At 46.2% G+C, this 18,042-nt stretch overlaps 1 pseudogene across 1 annotated transcript in view; it reads right to left on the reverse strand.

Moving 5' to 3' along the window:
* Positions 1-8,913, reverse strand: part of LOC311118990 (neuroligin-2-like) — an 88,560-nt pseudogene extending 79,647 nt beyond the window's left edge. Inside the window, exon 1 of the transcript XR_014615726.1 lies at positions 8,776-8,913. The product of XR_014615726.1 is annotated as a neuroligin-2-like (transcript). The remainder of the gene's footprint in view (positions 1-8,775) is intronic.
* Between the last annotated feature and the right edge of the window lie 9,129 nt (positions 8,914-18,042).

An 18,042-nucleotide genomic window follows, 5' to 3' on the forward strand; every position in this document is an offset into this window, starting at 1 on the left:
GCCACCAGTACTTGGCACTAAGACAGTGCACTGTCCGGCCGATACCAGGGTGTCCAGAGGAGGGTGACGTGTGAGCCCAATAGATCAATCGATCCCGAACCTCGAGCGGAACGTACTTCCGACCCTCCGGGCATTGAGGTGGACTAGGGTCGGTGCATAACGCTCGCTCGAGTTCAGCATCGACCTCCCACACTACCGGTGCCACCAGACACGACTCCGGCAGTATGGGAGTGGGCTCCACGGACCTCTCCTCCGTGTCATACCGCCGAGACAGTGCGTCTGCCTTACCATTCTGTGACCCAGGGATGTACGTGATCTTGAATGTGAACCGGGTCAAAAACATATTCCACCTCGCCTGGCGAGGGTTCAGCCTCCTCGCTGCCCGGATGTACTCCAGGTTACGGTGGTCCGTCAAAATGAGGAAAGGGTGTTGAGCCCCCTCAAGCCAGTGCCTCCACACCTTTAGGGCCTGTACCACGGCTAACAGCTCCCTGTCCCCTACGTCATAGTTTCGCTCCGCCGGACTGAGCTTCTTGGAATAAAAAGCACAGGGGCGGAGTTTAGGTGGCGCGCCGGACCGTTGCGAAAGCACGGCTCCTATACCGGCCTCTGACGCGTCCACCTCTACCTGAAATGGTAAAGAGGGATCCGGATGCGCCAGCACCGGGGCCGAGGTAAACAGGTCCTTCAGCCTCCCAAACGCCCTGTCCGCCTCGGCAGACCACTGCAGACGCACCGGACCCCCCTTCAAAAGAGACGTGATGGGAGCTGCCACCTGTCCAAAACCCCGGATAAACCTCCGGTAGTAATTCGCAAACCCCAAAAACTGCTGCACCTCCTTCACAGTGGTTGGTGTTTGCCAATTACGCACGGCTGACACCCGGTCTACCTCCATCTTCACCCCTGACGCAGACAACTGATACCCCAAAAAGGAGACCGACTCCTGGAAAAACAGACACTTCTCTGCCTTGACATACAGGTCGTGCTCCACCAGCCTCCGCAACACTCTGCGCACCAGGGCCACATGCTCGACTCGGGTAGGCGAGTACACGAGAATGTCATCTATGTACACAACCACCCCCTGCCCCTGAAGATCTCATCCACGAATGATTGGAAAACTGACGGAGCGTTCATCAACCCGTATGGCATGACAAGATACTCGTAATGGCCCGAGGTGGTACTAAAGGCTGTCTTCCATTCATCGCCCTCCCTGATGCGCACCAAGTTGTACGCGCTCCGGAGATCTAATTTAGTGAAGAAACGCGCCCCATGCAATGACTCAGTCATGGTCGCAATCAGCGGGAGTGGATAACTGTACTTCACCGTGATCTGATTGAGACCACGGTAATCGATGCACGGGCGTAACCCACCATCCTTTTTCTTCACAAAAAAGAAACTCGAGGACGCAGGGGAAGTGGAAGGCCGTATGTATCCTTGTCTCAGAGATTCGTCTATGTAAGTCTCCATAGCTTTCTTCTCCTCCTGAGACAGAGGATACACATGGCTCCGTGGGAGCGCAGCTCCTGCCTGGAGGTCTATCGCACAATCTCCCTGCCTATGGGGCGGCAACTGCGTCGCCCTCGACTTACTAAACGCAATAGCCAAATCCCCATACTCAGGGGGAACGTGCAATGCGGGCACCTGGTTTGGACTCTCCACCGAGGTAGCCCCTACGGAAACGCCCAAACATCGACCCACACACTGAGCAGACCACTCCATCAGAGCTCTCTCCTGCCACGAAATAGATGGGTTATGGGTACTCAACCAGGGCATGCCCAGCACCACCGGATACGCAGGCGAGTCGATCAGAAATAGCTGGATCATCTCCTGATGACCCCCCTGCGCGCACATCCTAAGTGGCGCTGTAACCTCCCTGATCAAGCCCGCACCCAACGGACCGCTATCTAGGGCATGAACGGGGAAAGGAACGTCAACAGGTAGAAGGGGAATCCCTAAGGCTAAACAAAATTGCTTATCAACAAAATTCCCAGCCGCGCCTGAATCTACCAGCGCCTTATGCTGGGAATGAGGTGCTACCTGTGGAAAACGCACAGGTATACAAAAGTGTGCAACAGAGAGCTCTGGGTGAGTGGGGCGCCTACTCACCTGGAAGGACTCCCCAGTGCGGGACCTGTCGTCTTCCCCCCTAGGAGGCCATCCCCAGCACCTAGCCGCGGTGTGTCCTCCCCGACCACAGTTGGTGCAGGAGATGGACCCCCTCGTATTCCGACCCCTCCTCTCTCTAGCGCCAGCGCCACCGAGCTCCATGGGGCACGGCTCGGAAGCGCTGGAGGGTGAAATGGACGGACCCCCCTCGGGACGTCCGCGGGTAGCTAGCAGGGTATCCAGCCTGATGGACATGTCGACCAACTGGTCGAACGAGAGACTGGTGTCCCTACAGGCCAGCTCCCTACGGACGTCCTCACGTAGACTACATCGATAGTGATCGATGAGGGCCCGCTCATTCCACCCTGCATCCGCCGCTAGAGTGCGAAATTCTAGGGCGAACTCCTGGGCACTCCTCCTCCCCTGCCGGAGGCCGAACAGACGCTCCCCCGCCGCTTTCCCCTCCGGGGGATGGTCAAACACCGCCCTGAAGCGGCGGGAGAACTCGTCGTAGGTGATGGTGTTAGCGTCTATTCTCCTCCACTCTGCGTTGGCCCATTCCAACGCTTTACCGGAAAGGCAGGAGATCAGGGCGGACACGCTCTCGTGCCCCGAGGGCGCCGGGTGCACGGTGGCCAGGTAAAGCTCCACCTGGAGAAGGAATCCCTGACACCCGGCAGCGGTCCCATCGTAGGCCCTCGGGAGCGAGAGTCGAACTCCTCTGGGTTCCGGAGCGGGAAGAGGCTGACTTGCCGATGGCGCGGGCAGGGACGATGGTAGTGGAGGTGTCCCTCGGGTCTCCCAGCCTCTGATGGTGGTGATCACCTCCTGCAATGCGGACCCCATCCGCAGGATCTGGTCATCTAGCTGGCGGACCCTGTCCTCCAGCGTCGCCTGCGCTGCTTCGGCTCCTGCTGATTCCATTTAAAGGTGTGTGATTCTGTCAAGGATGTGTAAGTGGGTGTGGTGGTGGAATCAGGCGCAGGACGCAGAAGTATAGTTCCAAAGACTTTAGTGAAATCTCTAACCGTGCAAGCACTAAATAGCCCGAAGGCGAAACTCCGCGCGCAGGCGAAACAAAACGGGCGCACAGACAGGTGCGACAAAACTCTCCAAACTATGGAGGACAGCTCTACCGAGCAAATAGTCAAAACATCCAGCAACAAAGCACGACAGTGAAAACAATCACACACAACACTAACACAAACCCAAGGAGAACTTATAGGACACTAATTCACTAAACGAAAACAGGTGTGACAACAATTAGACAAAAGCAAACGAACATAGAAACATGCAACGGTGGCAGCTAGTATTCCGGAGACAACGAACGCCGAAGCCTGCCCGAGCAAGGAAGAGAGGCAGCCTCGGCCGAAACCGTGACATGATGTGCCTGTAGAACAAAGGGATGAGGGGTGGTCTTAGGAGGGGTAATCACTCTGAGCCATTTCAAATGCAACAGCTACACTTCATCATGGATTAAAACAGCTACAGCCCTCGCATAACTTCACTTGCCAAACACACACCCCCATGCACGCAAGCACACACAAGTTCCAGTAAATTGGTCCATGCCTAGGGGCAAGACCTGGGAGCTAGGCAGGGGAGCTGGGAGTTACAGCCGGGCTCAGGAGGGAGAGAGAGACAGAGAGACAGAGAGACAGAGAGACAGAGAGACAGAGAGAGAGAGAGAGAGAGAGAGAGAGAGAGAGAGAGAGAGAGAGAGAGAGAGAGAGAGAGAGAGAGAGAGAGAGAGAAAGGGTGGAAGAGAGAGGAGGAAGAGAGATCGAGGGGGAGGAAGAGAGAGAGAGGAAGAGCGAGAGACAGAGAAAGAGAGAGAGGGGAAGGGAGAGAGAGAGCAGAGAAAGAGAGATAGAGGAGGAGGTAGAGAGGAGAGTGAGATAATGTAGAGGAAGAGAGAGGTACAGAGAGAGAGGGAGAGAGAGAGGAGAGGAAGAGCGAGAGAGGGAGGAAGAGAGAGGGAGGTACAGAGAGAGAGAGAGAAGAGAGAAAGAAAGGGAGGACTCAATCCTGTTTGTGTGCTCTCATGTGTCTGTCAGGGTGTGTGTGGGTGTGCATGTGAATGTGTGAGTTTGGGAGTATGCCGCTGCGCATGCCAGAGACAAACAGTGTGTGTGACTGGACCGGGTGCTGACCGGGCCCATTGATGTGAGTGTATGACACACACAGGCTCAGAGTTTGGCATTTCATTTCTTAAAGCTGGAAACCCTTTCATTCGTCTTTGAATGACAGGGCAGAGTCGTGCAGTGTCCTCTACTGTGGTACACACCTGCATCTCAGTCTCCCCCTTGTCTCTCTCTACCTCCATCCCTCTCTCGCTCATAGGTGCTGCAGGGGCCTGATCTACGGCACAGAGTGGCGCTGTACAGGTGAGAGGAGGATGTATGAGAGATGCTGGGGGAATGGGAGGTGCACTCAATTCTGACGCGTGAGCCATTCTTGCGAGCGGTTCTCGACCCGACAGAAAGGGGGCTTTGATTTAGCTGGGGGTCCAGGGCACCCTGGATGGGCTCCATCCATCTTGTAAAGTAATTACGCTACGAGCGTTTCCATTGGAGGGAGGAGGGGGTGCAGCTGGGGGATCTCAATAGCGTTATAAATCACATTCTCTCACTAGAAACTAGAGGGAGATGGAGGCTTAGAGGGTCCTATTATATTTCACACTTTGTAAAAAAGACTGTAAAACACTGCTGTCACACCTTAAAAAGCCAATTTAGAATGTGGGGAAAATGCAGGGAGAGTGGGAGCTAGCATGAGAGAGACATTGTGTAATGGTTCAGGTATAGCTTTACTATCTTTACAGCTCTGTTTCTTGGTCAAGTTTTTTTTTTTTTTATTGTATTTAATTTAGTTAACTATGGATTGTTATAACCTGCTTTAGCAACATTAATAGTTTGCAAAATGATGTTGATTAAGCTTGAAATTAAAAGATACATTGCTTCTATGTATTTGACTGGGGGAGATCACGCACACAAAACACATGCAATCACGCAGGCACTCTCTCTTTCACCCCGCCTCCCTCTGTCTCAGGACAAGAATGACAAAATGTGTCTTCAATGGGGTTGCCATCCTCTTCACTCTGTCTTCAGGGACAGCAATCCCATCCCCCACAGTCACGGCCTGTCTCATAGGGGACAGCTAGCATTAGCACGTCCACAGCCAAGTTGTCCCCTCCCTTCCCCCTGACCCTAACATGGACAGAATGATAAGTGGTGTTGGGGCTAGTTGTCTTGGCATATAGATCGGGGGTCGGAAGGTTGGCCTGGTTTGAAATGTTTCCCCTGAGGACCCAGCTACACGTCACTCAGGCCTGCTGCTGGCCTAGGGGATAGAATTGCAGCAGATACAAGATTGACTATCTATCCCTTGACTAAAACACAATATCATAGTTCCATGCCCTTTGGCGTTTGAGATATCTTAATTACTCCATACGGTCTGTTGTCTGTAGCTTAGAGTTCACACAGAATTCCATTTATCTTATTTTTAGTTGGTCAGAGTTGGTGATGTCTGGCTCTCTTTTTAGCAATGACAGATACAGAACACCTTGAGGTGAACCATAGGGTCAACAAAATGTGCAACTATATGCGATGAAAAATAATGAAATCATTGACCTATTTGGCAGTAGGCTGGCATCTTATCACTTCTACACTGATAGATAAGACATGCAACATTTGTATTTGTTCTATTGCTGATAGTCGGGAACGTTTGTTTTTAAAAGCTGGAATAATTTTCTATGCCGGTCTTGGCCGAGAACCAGAACAATGCGAAATGAAAGTTTAATTTCATATCCGGATTTGGAACGCCTGAAACACTCTTCAATCTGTCGTTGAAAGACTACAGGTACATGCTGCCAAGCTCGTCAGCGGGAAGGCACCCCTCACGTGTCTCAGAATACATCTCATTTAGCAGACGCTCTTATCCAGAGCGATTTACAGAAGCAATTATGGTTAAGAGCATTGCTCAAGGGCACATCGACATTTTTTCACCTAGTTGACTCGGGGATTCAAACCAGCAATCCTTCGGTTACTGGCCCAGCACTGTCAACCGCTAGGCTACCTGCCGCCCCATTCTCATTCGTCCCACTTTCAATTTGGTTGTTCAATCGTTTCAAAAAGGGATCTCTTTTTAGTTTGCTTTGTTTTAGCAGCAGCTCCTTCAAATTATTTATTTATGCAGTTTTTGTTTCTCAATATTTACATCAGCTGCTTCTAGGGGGGAAGAACGCATTGAAATGAAATATGTAAACGGATACGCGGAGTCATATCGCTGCATGCAGTGGATTTATTTAATGAAGTTACAGGTGGACAAGATGAAGAAGATTTCTAGTTGGCCTTGTAATCTCCATACACCTAATTTCACCTGTCCGTCAATATCTCTGTCCACCATATAAGATTGGCTAACAGTACAAGGAATGTCCAGTGGGCTCAACAGGTTGTTATTGTCATGAATCTTGCCCTGGAGACAGAACTGAGCAATTTTACATTAACATTTACATTTCTGCTAGATGGGCCAGCTGCAGTCAAAATTGTCTATATCGTAAAGATTGATGAAAACAAAAATGTGCTTTTTGGTCTTTAAGGTTAGGATTAGGCATTAGGGTTAGCAGTGTGGTTAAGGTTAGGGTTAAGGCTAGGATTAGTTTTAAAATCAGATTTTATGACTTTGTGACCAGCTAGTGACCACTCTGCAGAGCTGCCTCCAGGTCAAGATTCATAAATACCAACCTGCTAGGTCTCAAGTCATAAATATCACCATAGCTCATGTATGAGAGCAGAGCAGTGATCTATGTCCTCTGAGACACATGATTCTGAGAAGAGCAGAAGTGCAAGCCATACGTCATATACGCTGCAATATGGGACACAATGTATGAACATTGATGTAATCATATACATATGTGAAACTGTAATAATTGGCACAAGATAAATCTTTTTTTTTTTTTTACTGTCTAATAGAATGGTGCATAAATCAGCATAAAAGGAGTCTATTGTGTCTGGTCACGGTTTCAGCAAATGTTTGGTTTAGAGGTCGCCATTTTTACCTTTCAGTGGCTCAGTTGCTACTATAGCTAGCTTCCCTAGAGCCAACTTTTCTCTCTCTCTCTCTCTCTTTCTCTCTCTCTCTCTCTCACACACACACACACACACTAACTTCACATGTCCAGAGTGAAACGTGTCTGCAGCACCTGCCTCTGTCTTACATAAGAGCCTGAGAGTGCAAAGAAACCCTGGGCGGCAGGCAGCGCAACCCACACACAGCTGTGAAGTCAGTGGATAAATGCAGGAAAAGAACAGCTGCAGACAGTCTAGGTAGTAGGTAGGTACTGTACCAAAATGGGAACCTATGATGTTGAACCCAGGATGGAGTGCTTTGGAGAAGATAGAGAGCCATAGGGATGTGGAGTGATAGAGGAATATTGAGAGTGATATGGGAGTAATGAGGTTTGAAGACTAATGCAGAGCATGTAGGGAATAACCAGGTAAAATGGATGGTGACAGATAACGGGTGGTGTAGGATGACATGGGGGAGGTAGAGCGATACAGGGTATGCAGGAGGGATAATATGGACAGTGATATAGAATGATGTGGAGATGGTTATGTGATACTGTTTAGAGTAGGATGTGACAGGGAGTGATTAGAGATGTGTTATGTGGAGGGCCGGTGGTCACCCAATCATAATCATTTGTCTCAAGGGCACCCCGTGTTACTCTAAAATAAACAATCAATATAACATTTTACAATCATCACGTGACACGCAAAACATAAATTGGTCAGAAGTGAACTTGTAGAATATCAATAGAGCCTTTGATGACGGGGCTGTGGGAGAGCTGTAGCATGAACCAAGCCTTGGTCAGCCTCAACAGTCATACAAAGCTTCCTTTTGATTCAAATTGTTTTATAATAATAAAATAAATGGTTAATATCCTGCATTAGTTAAGATTCATGTTATGTTATGCATCATAATTTGGGAGGCCAGATGCTCACCTTCAGGGAGCCTTGCATGCTTTAAATAGAGCACATAACACATTCCAGCATGTTTCATTATACAGCACTGTACACTAGTGCTTGGCGTTAAAAGCTAAGCCCACAGAGTTGTACATCACTTATAATGGGTACACTGACGTTGCTCAACTTGGGGTGAAACAAATGTGTCCAGGTGGAAAGCCCAACCCTTGTGATGAATAATGTCTGGAGGACTGCTACACCCTTACAAAAAAAACACATGTGAAATTAGCAGTTTCACAAGTGATTTGCAGTTTCACAAGTGAAAATGTGATTTTCACATGTGAAACTGCAAATTTGACATGAGAAATAGCTGTTTTCACATGTTGAGCTTAAACTTTCATGTGAAACCATATTTTTACATGTATTAAATGTTCATGTTCACATGTTAACACCACCTTTTCACATGTGAGGAGAATAACATGTTTTTTGAATTGCAGTTTTACATGTGAAATTTGTGGTTTCACATGTTAAAACTTTCACAGGTGATAAATTGGATATGAAGTTTCACATGTGAAAAACAAATTATTTTTTCATGTTGTTTTTTGGTAAGGGCAGGCACGCTACAAATTAACTTTAGGGCCAATATCACAACACCTCTGTCTGCCCTGCTCTGACTCGGGGCCTGCCTCTGTCTATTTGGCTATCTGCTTACCATCTGGTTTCCGTGTGTTTGTTTGCTTGGCTTGTCTCCTCCACCACTGCTGAAACCTAGTCCCTGAACTGCCGCAGCAATGTAGTCCAGCTGTGATCTGAGTTTCCAAACAAATGAATAATTTAAGGCAGTTTTCAGAAAAGCAGGAATAAACTGTGTCGCTTTTTTTTCCCCCAGCGGTATAAATCCCTTTTCTCTGAAAGTGCATTTATTCTGCGAAAACCCACTGGCAGTCCACTGACTCCACAAACCACTATCGGAAGCTCCTCCCATTTTGCCTCTGTGTTTACTTGCGTTTTCCATTCTGGTTCACCCCTCAAGCGAAGGAGCACTATGTCCTGTGACATCAGGGCCTATCACCCACAGGAGCCACTTACATACTGATCCCTGGCCCCTGAAAGAGGGACCCAGGGAACCAGTTAAGATTTGACACACTTCAACACACACATAAGCTATATTCCAGCTCTGTTCCTGGATTATCCCTGTAATGTGACAGGGTGAATGCAATAAGCGGTCTGGAATGTGAAATTAAGAAATGGGACATAAATAGCCCTGCATCATGCTGTTGTGATGTGAATCAATGGTGACATGTATCAGAGGAATGCTCAGGAAATAATTGCTCCCGGGCCATGACAGAGGGACTGGCTGGGGACAGTATCTAGAGCAGTGGTCAACAACCGGTCGATCTTCAAGGCATTCCTAGTCGATCGTAAAATATTTCTGTAGAAAAGCCAAAGATAAACCCTTGCGCTCCTATTTGTTTTCAATTCGTCTCGCGCTGTTGGCGGTAAGTGCACTTGATTCAGCTGCCCTGCGCGTCTGAAGGTACAAACTCCGCCTACCCGGCGGACCCGGAGAGCCAAATCAAGTGTGCCCATTGCTGGCTAATCGGATAGCTCATATCACGTTGCCTGGAGCTTCCTACGCCACAGCAAAGTTTGATACTCTGTGAGATGTCAGAACTTTTAAAACCAACACCAGAAATAGACTGTCAAACAATGCAGCAAAGAACTGCTGTTTTTATGAGTGAGTTCATGTTTAAGTTTTTATTCAGCACTGTTAACACTGTTTTTATTAAACACTTTTACAAACCATAAAACGTGCTTCTCCCTACCTCCACTCTCGCTACAACCAACCAGCACTGTAACTGCAATGAATGAGTAGCCAAATGTAGCCTTCGATAGGCCTGCGTTTTCATTATTAGCGGCTTGTCGTTTCTATTTTAATATCAAGGAATATTTCACTTTCTCTGGTCATGTGAACAACAATATGAATTTGAGGCAGAAATAATGCAGTGCGACTCGAGTTTCACTATCAGGTGGAAGACGGTGTTCCCTCTCTCTGATCAGTCTCACCGGAGGAAGGGAGAGAGCAGGGACCGTAAGAGGTGGACCCGCTGCTGCTCTCTCCCTCAATTCACTGAGAATGACCATCAGAAAAATCCAGTAAAACAAAAAAAGCAAATTATTTCAATTTATGCTCAGCTGTGCCCCAAGTAATACAATGGATCTATTTAGCTCAAGTTTTGAAATATAATATGGTCTGAGATAAACAATATTACCAGGCCAAGCATAGCCAATATGCTGTGATAATGTATTAGGCCTACTGCACAAACCTCATTCCTACAGAACAGTTTTGAATAGGTTAATGTTGCATAGGTTTACGTTTTTAAAGTCTGAGCGGTAGATCTCAGCTTGGATTTTGACTTAGAAAGTGATCTTGACTCAGAAAAGGTTGGTGGCCACTGATCTAGAGGCTAATTAGACAACACTGGGTTTAACTAGGAAGAGTTCCGCTCCATCATTTACAATGTTGTTTTAAATCATCTCTACATTACTGGTCGGAAGGTCACAAGCTTGCAACAAATGTGGCATGTTTGACCACAGTTCCCCATTTTTTTCTTCTTCTAATACAGTAACGCTCAAACTTTAGTCGTCACATGCTAAATAACACTAGCACTTTTCATCAGGCCTCCATAGCCTGTCAGTCGTAGCTCATGATGGAACACAACGAAGGAATCTCCTCAGTCAGCAGCTGCAGCAGGGGCAGGGCAGGGGAGACCAGTCACTCCTCTCAGTACAGCCAGTGTTGCTCTGCGACCCGGCAGGCATCATTAGCCTGGTTCACTGGGCCACATTGGGGGATTTGGGGTTAGGCACATCACATCACCCATCTGGGCAAATAAGCACGGTTCATTGGGCCATGTTGAGAGCTTTTTGGAGCCTGGCACCATCACAGGCAGCTGCTGAAATATAGATCTTGCCTTGAGAAAAGTGTTGAGTCCAGCCGATGATTCATACGCTACACTGGTTTGTTTGGTGTGAAGCCTGTGAATGTAGCAAATTATGAAGAAAATAAATGACAGCTGGCTACATTGAGGTGGTGAATAGGTCAACCAAAGTGGTGCACTGAGATCAGTGAGAAAGGACCGTACCAACATCATTTCCTGTACTCTGAGGGAACTGTACAGAAGTCAGCTTACTGTAAGACCGGGTCTGTACTGATATCAGCCTGATAAATGTGTGAGAGAGGACTAGGGATCAGCTGGATGGGAAATTAACCTGCACTAAAAATGACCTTGATATGCATGGTGAAGACATGAAATAGATGGCTGCACTGGCCACACACACCTGCAAGAAAAAATGTCTACATCCACACATTTCTACTTGCCCGACATTTCACTACATATTGCCATAGAAGCTGCATATGATATGGCATGGTTATAAAGTTTGACTTAGGACAAGAATAGTCTACAACTTTAAAAAAGAACAGAACATGAAAATAAAAAAGCACACAACAGAGCCAACTGTCTTAAAGTGAATATTTGAGCATGAAGGAAGCAGGCTCCACCCACCCTGGCCCCTGACGATGGTTTAAATGTTAATGCAGCTGCAGTAGGTGCCTACAGGCTCGCCCCGTGTAAAACAGAACACACATTAGTTGTGCCAGGCACCAGAGAAGAAGTGCATACTCAGGGGTTGGTGCAAACTGAACATCACCGTACCCTTCATTATTCATCCGCTCTGAGGAATGGCCCCATGCATGCATCCAGGATTAACTCACTGCTAGGCTACATCCCTATAGCCCCATCCCTGGGCCTGGCCTGCTCCACACAGCCACACAAGACTCCAACAGATACTCTCCACACATAGAAGATGCAGTATAGGTCTACTAGGTGAATCTCTCTACCCCAAACAGGCTACAGTAGAGATAAACTCACTCTACTCTGCCAAAAAAGGCTATGGTAGATTCAATGTATCTGTAATATATGAAAATGGTATGTTTGTGCTGTGAGCATTTCAAAGTGTGAATAGGTGAGTGCAGACACAGCCCTACACCCTACTTTGCAAGTAGTCATTGATTTGATGGCAGCGTTATGACACAGCGAGTTCTAACTTTAACTAAATCAATCATGTTTATGCCAGTTTTTTCAGAACGACAGATTCAGAATGCTGTACATTAAAAACCAGCACAACTCAAGAGGGCTCTGCAGGTTCCATAGTTCAGGGCTCTAACTTGTAGCTCACACTTGTTCTCACAACCCTCCAAATAATTAGACTGATACTTCTCCATACATCATGTACGCATTGCAGACATACCCTGAGTCATTAGTGTAGGTAGGAGCACTAGCTGATTAGGAACCCATCATTAAGATCAGTGGGCAGAGCAGAGACTGCTCCGCTATCATTAAGAAGGCTAGGCCAGAGTACAAGCGTATCCACGACCTCCATCTGAACAGAGGTCCTCTTGTCTGAGCTGAATTCTGCCATTGACTGAGTACTGCCCAACCAGCAATGAATATAAATGTGCCTCTCTCCTTGGATGAGCGTGTATGCATTCACTTGCATAGTCACAATGCACACTCCTGTGATGTGCATCTGATCATACCTGTGTAGGTGTGTTTGTATGTTTTACATGCGTGACTGTTAGGGTGTATGTTGATGACAGTGATCAATATAAACAAATACGCCTTTAAAGTGGCACACAAGTCTCCTTTTCACCTCGTTTAACACCTGATTTACTTAACAAAGGCACATCTCAATTGGTGGTCCAGTTAAGTCATGACATAGCACAAGTGGGGGGGCTCCTCAAGCAAGGAGGAGGCCCATGACATCACGACTTCCCATCAGACAAACTCCTTGAAAACCCAGCTCCTTGAAGGTACCAGTGTGTGTACTTTACTGTATTTATGTATTTATACTTGGGATATCGCTTTTCAACAAGAAAAGTAAAACAAAAAAATCGAAGCAGAAAGTCTAAAGAAATCACAAATGCCATCAAACATTAACTCTTCCGAGTCGGCGAACGCTTCGGCGCGTTCAAATCGCGGGCCGGCTTTAGGACCGCGCAGCATCCAAACCAAGTGACGCAGAGGGCTGCCGTCGATTTCATGCAGAAATGGAGACCCGAAGCTACGTTTTGAGTGTTTGTTTCATGTAAATACACCAACTAAAACCAAAGTTATGATAATTTCAATTCCATGAAAAAAGTGCGTCAAAATATGCGCTCTTTTATGAGCGCTTTGCATTTATTATAATAACTTTGTCGTCTTTTGTGATAAAAAGGAACGGAAAAAAACGTGTGCTTGTGCTAACCCGGTTCTTCAGGATGCACACGAGTATATAAACATTCATTCCCATGACAACTAGCCATTGCGAAAGAACGAACGAGAGGAATTAGTTCAGTTCATGAGTAGTTTTGGAGAGTTTTTCACGAGTTAGTAGCACCAGCCATGTTCCTGTGGCCATTGCCAATGTTGCAGAGGCCAAAGACAAAGCCACAGCAGGCCGCAGGGTTTGTCAACGCTGTAAACAAGTTGACAAGAAGAGGTTTGTCACACCATGGAAGTGCAAGGCCTGTGATGTGGCTCTCTGTGTCATTGTGGACAGGAACTGTTTTGAAGAGTGGCACAAATAGGGTAAAGGCCAGTGGCTATACCTACTTTTTTTGTAAATAGTTGTGTATTGCTTGTATATATCTCAAGAATACTTTTATATGTTCATATTTGCACTTTGTGGTTCAATTTGAAGCTTTTTTTTTCATTTTGGACAGAAACTGTTTTGAGGAGTGGCACAAAAAGGTTTAGGGTTAGAATAGAAGAAAAACGCCAGTGGTTATACCTACTTTTTATTGTAAATAGTTATTTATTGCTTGTATATATCACCAAAATACTTTTATATGTTCATATTTGCACCTTGTGGTTCAATTTGAAGCTTTTTAAATGCTTGGTTCACCATGTTTGAGGGTTTTACAATAAAAAAACCATCTTTTTTCTAAACGGACTTTGTGTTTTCTGTGTGTGTTTGGGTCCAGTGTGTTGAAATAGTATGTCAAAGTGAAAAACTTACTAACAGATCATATAGGTGAGGTTGTGCTGAAAAAAAAGATACCCAACATTGGTCTGGTAAACATTTCTTTATGTAGTATATCAGGGCAAAATTGAAGGTACCCAAAAACGGCCAAAAAAGCTCCAGACTCCGAAGAGTTAAACACACGGCAATCTATTTCACCTTATGGTGGAGGGATCTGGGACGCGCGCACTCTAAGAGCACATAGCCTACAACCATTATCTTATCAAGTAAAAAAATAAATAAGTCCCTATGTAGCCAACGGGGCTAGCGATGGGTGCAATTAAGCCCCTAAATGGCTCCTCGGTTTGTGAGCAGCACTGCCCGCCCGACTCATAGGCATATCCTGATTCAAATCAAATCTGATGCCGACCGTCTTGGTTCCATTTTATTATCGGGTAAGACCGAAAGACAACTCGACATCGTGGGTTGCTCTGCGGATATTTGCCAGACATAATGTTACCGTCAAAACCTCAGGAGGCGACAGTTTATCAACAGGCAAAGGCCACTGATATAGCCCACCAAGGATAACATTTCAATTACAAATACACATGAAAATTTGCAAATTGACATCTCATTTCCCAACGGTGACAGTGCGCCAGGATCGATTCATGGGAAGAAGCTATGGAGCAACCGCATCACCCAGATGCTTGCGCACACATAAAAGCTATAGGAAATCATGACAATTATATTTCAAAAAGGGAGGAATAGGCTTACCTCAAAGATTCCCAATAAGCGTGAGAACGCGAGGGTCTCACTTGAAGATGTGTCTTGTTCTCTCTCTTGTTTTGGGGGGTTATGGTTTACGCCATTTCTTTCTTTTGCATGATTATTTCTCAGGAAAGTGACGTGTCGCAGGCTTTCGCACATCAATTCACCTTTTCTGTCGGTCTGTCTCCCCCTTTAAAAAAATCAACAACACCTAATGCCCCCTCCTTCTGTCTTTCCTCTTTCTGACAACACCCTTCTCTCTCTCCCTAGTCGACAGATAGCTTACCACATGTTTGATATCATAAGAGAAAGCAGAGAATAAAATAAAACAATAATAAAAACAAATGCGTGTAACGCATTAGCGGCTAACTCAACGCAAAGGATGCTCGTCTTCTCTCCGTCTCTCCATGGTGATACATTTCCACTGCGCCTCCCTCTGTTGCGAGAAGGCCAACATTAACTAATTATTGAAATGAATAAAATAAAGACGCTCCAAACATTTCCTTTGCTTAGCCTACTTGCGTTTCGTCGTTGATGTTTTATATTGGCTACAAAGGGGAGCTATGAATGGATCTTCCTTTTCGTTGTGGCTTCGTTTGGCATATCATAATTACTTTTACACGATTGTTGGCTAACGATGGTCATTATTTTGCAGCCCCTCGCTCCTGAATATTCTTCGGCTGCTGTCTCAGAAGAGCTGCTTGTGTGTTTTGTGTCTCTCTCTCTCTCCCTCTCTCTCTTTAAAACTGACACACGCTCAATCGAATTCACTCAAAGCTACCGCAGATTGAGTACGGTTCTATTTTTGCCAACGGTCGCTGCTTGCCACAATAAGGATGTCTTATTATCTGCCGAAGCCACTTTATATCTGTGCAATAATTTTAACGTAAATGTTGTTTTGCCCACACTCGGAGCAGTTTTACCTCTATTGAATAAAGTATATTTTCAGATGGAGATCTGCATCAGGGTGACGTCATAAAATGTTAAAGCGATAGGAACATTTTCCTTCTCCCTCGTCGACAGATAACCCATTTGAGAGATAGTAGATAGCCTATGTTGCACCGGGTCTCGTTATCTTGAAATAAAGCATCTGTATTGTGTATCCGATAACTTCAATGAACCATGCTACTGTGATGTTGCATTCAGTCCTAAAATATGTGTTATAGGCAATGCCATAGGTTCACTTCTGTGGCACCTTGGGAGAATCTTAATTGCACACTCCTCACATCCTCTCTCCTAGCCTCCTTCTCAAAAACTATTGGAGGAGGGACCTCTGACTTTCCCATCCAATAGGGTTTGAGAAGGAGGTGAGGAGAGAGGACCCGAGGAGAAGCAATTGAGGTTTCTCCCCTTTTGTGGGCCCTGTCTGCTCAGTCTGAATAAGAGATATATTGTATAGCCTTGGTATTCAATGGGATATGATTCTTGGCTGGTGTTTCAGTGTGATGTTATTCTGTAGCAAGCAAAACTCAGATATCATGTTAAAATGACAGAGGGGGTGGGTTGTTGGGTGCTGGTGCCCCTGGGGGGTCTGTGGCCACTCATCACAGGTAAGGGGAGAGCAGAGGACTGACAGAGAAGAGAGCTGGCGGCTGCAGGTGCATCATCCGCTCTGTGAGTCCGTGTGATTAACCACAACAACAAAGCAGAAGAGCTGCCCAAGCCAGCCCCAGGGGTTTTACTCAGCAACTCTGCGTGTGTGTGCGTGTGTGTGTGTTTGTGTGCGTGCCGTGTGTCCTGTGCATGTGTGTGTACCAGGAGATCATATTGTTTAGGTTAAGGCATGGGCCAATAATGCGCTAGAGTTCTATGAGTTTACAATAGTGAATCGACTGTTCATACACAGTTGTCCATATGAAGTTGTACATGTGTGGGTTTCTTGCCTAGTTATTTAGACGACAGCTTGCAGGATTGTAAGTCCAAGGTTGTAAATGCTAAGAAAGGTCACACACACATACTGTACTGCACACACACACAAACACACACAGTGTGTTCTGCGCTATAGCGCGACTGAAAAGTAAAGGTAATTTCCAATTGAGCTGACATATGCCGCATTTACCGCGAACGCAGTCTCCGTTAAAGCAGGAACATTGCCTTTAAATTTCAATTGTGCTATAGTGCTGAATGTTTTTTTGTTGTTTTTTTTTTTAGTCATTTAGCAGACGCTCTTATCCAGAGCGACTTACAGTTAGTGAGTGCATAAATTTTTCATACTGGCCCCCCGTGGGAATCGAACCCACAACCCTGGCGTTGCAAGCGCCATGCTCTACCAACTGAGCTACAGGAGGCCTTCTACCATAAGGATTGAATTAAACCTTTTATTTCATACATATAAATGTTATCCATCTACATTCATCTCAGTCTGGGCTGGGCCATGGTCTCACAGACAGTAGTCATCACTGTACACATCATAAAATAAGGTGAGGGAAGGAGAAGAAAGATGGGAAAGGATGAGGGGAGTGAGTGGGAGAAAGACATAATGGACAAAACAAGAGCAGGATTTTGAATGGTGAGGCACTGCATTTTATACTGCTGTCTGTGTAATACACTGTGTAATAATCAACTGTATGCTTACAGTATACATTTGTGTGAGGACTGGGTTAAATAGGCTAAAGTACAGGTGATTGTGAATATGTGTGTGTTGGTAGCGGGATGGCGTTTCATGTGCTACTGCGCTACACAGTAATGTCAGAGCATTCGTGTGGTGCATACAAAGTGCTGTATTGGGTGTGTTTTGCAGTCAGGGTTCTGCTTACAGTCTTCTCTGACCAGGTGCTAATTGGAGCCAGTGGCAAAACCCATCAGTTTGTTTCCATCGACTTTTGAGGCAGGAGCACAAAGCACTCTAATGAGCTTCTAATTATACTGACCACTCTCTCTATAGCCAAGACCACAAGATAGGACAATGCTGTTACACACACACACACACACACACACACATACATACACACACACACGCACACGCACGCGCACACACACTCACACACACGCATACACACACACACGGATGGGTATGCACACATAAACCTACACATGCACGCGTACACAAACACACACGCACACACACACAGACAGATACAATATACACTGAGTATACCAAACATTAGGAACGCCTTCCTAATATTGAGTTGCACCCCCTTTTGCCCACAGAACCACCTCAATTAGTCGGGGAATGGACTCTACAAGGTGTCGAAAGCGTTCCACAGGG

The sequence above is a fragment of the Coregonus lavaretus genome, assembly GCF_964263955.1.
Source record: "Coregonus lavaretus genome assembly, contig: HAP1_SCAFFOLD_441, whole genome shotgun sequence".
Classification (NCBI taxonomy): Eukaryota; Metazoa; Chordata; class Actinopteri; order Salmoniformes; family Salmonidae; genus Coregonus; species Coregonus lavaretus.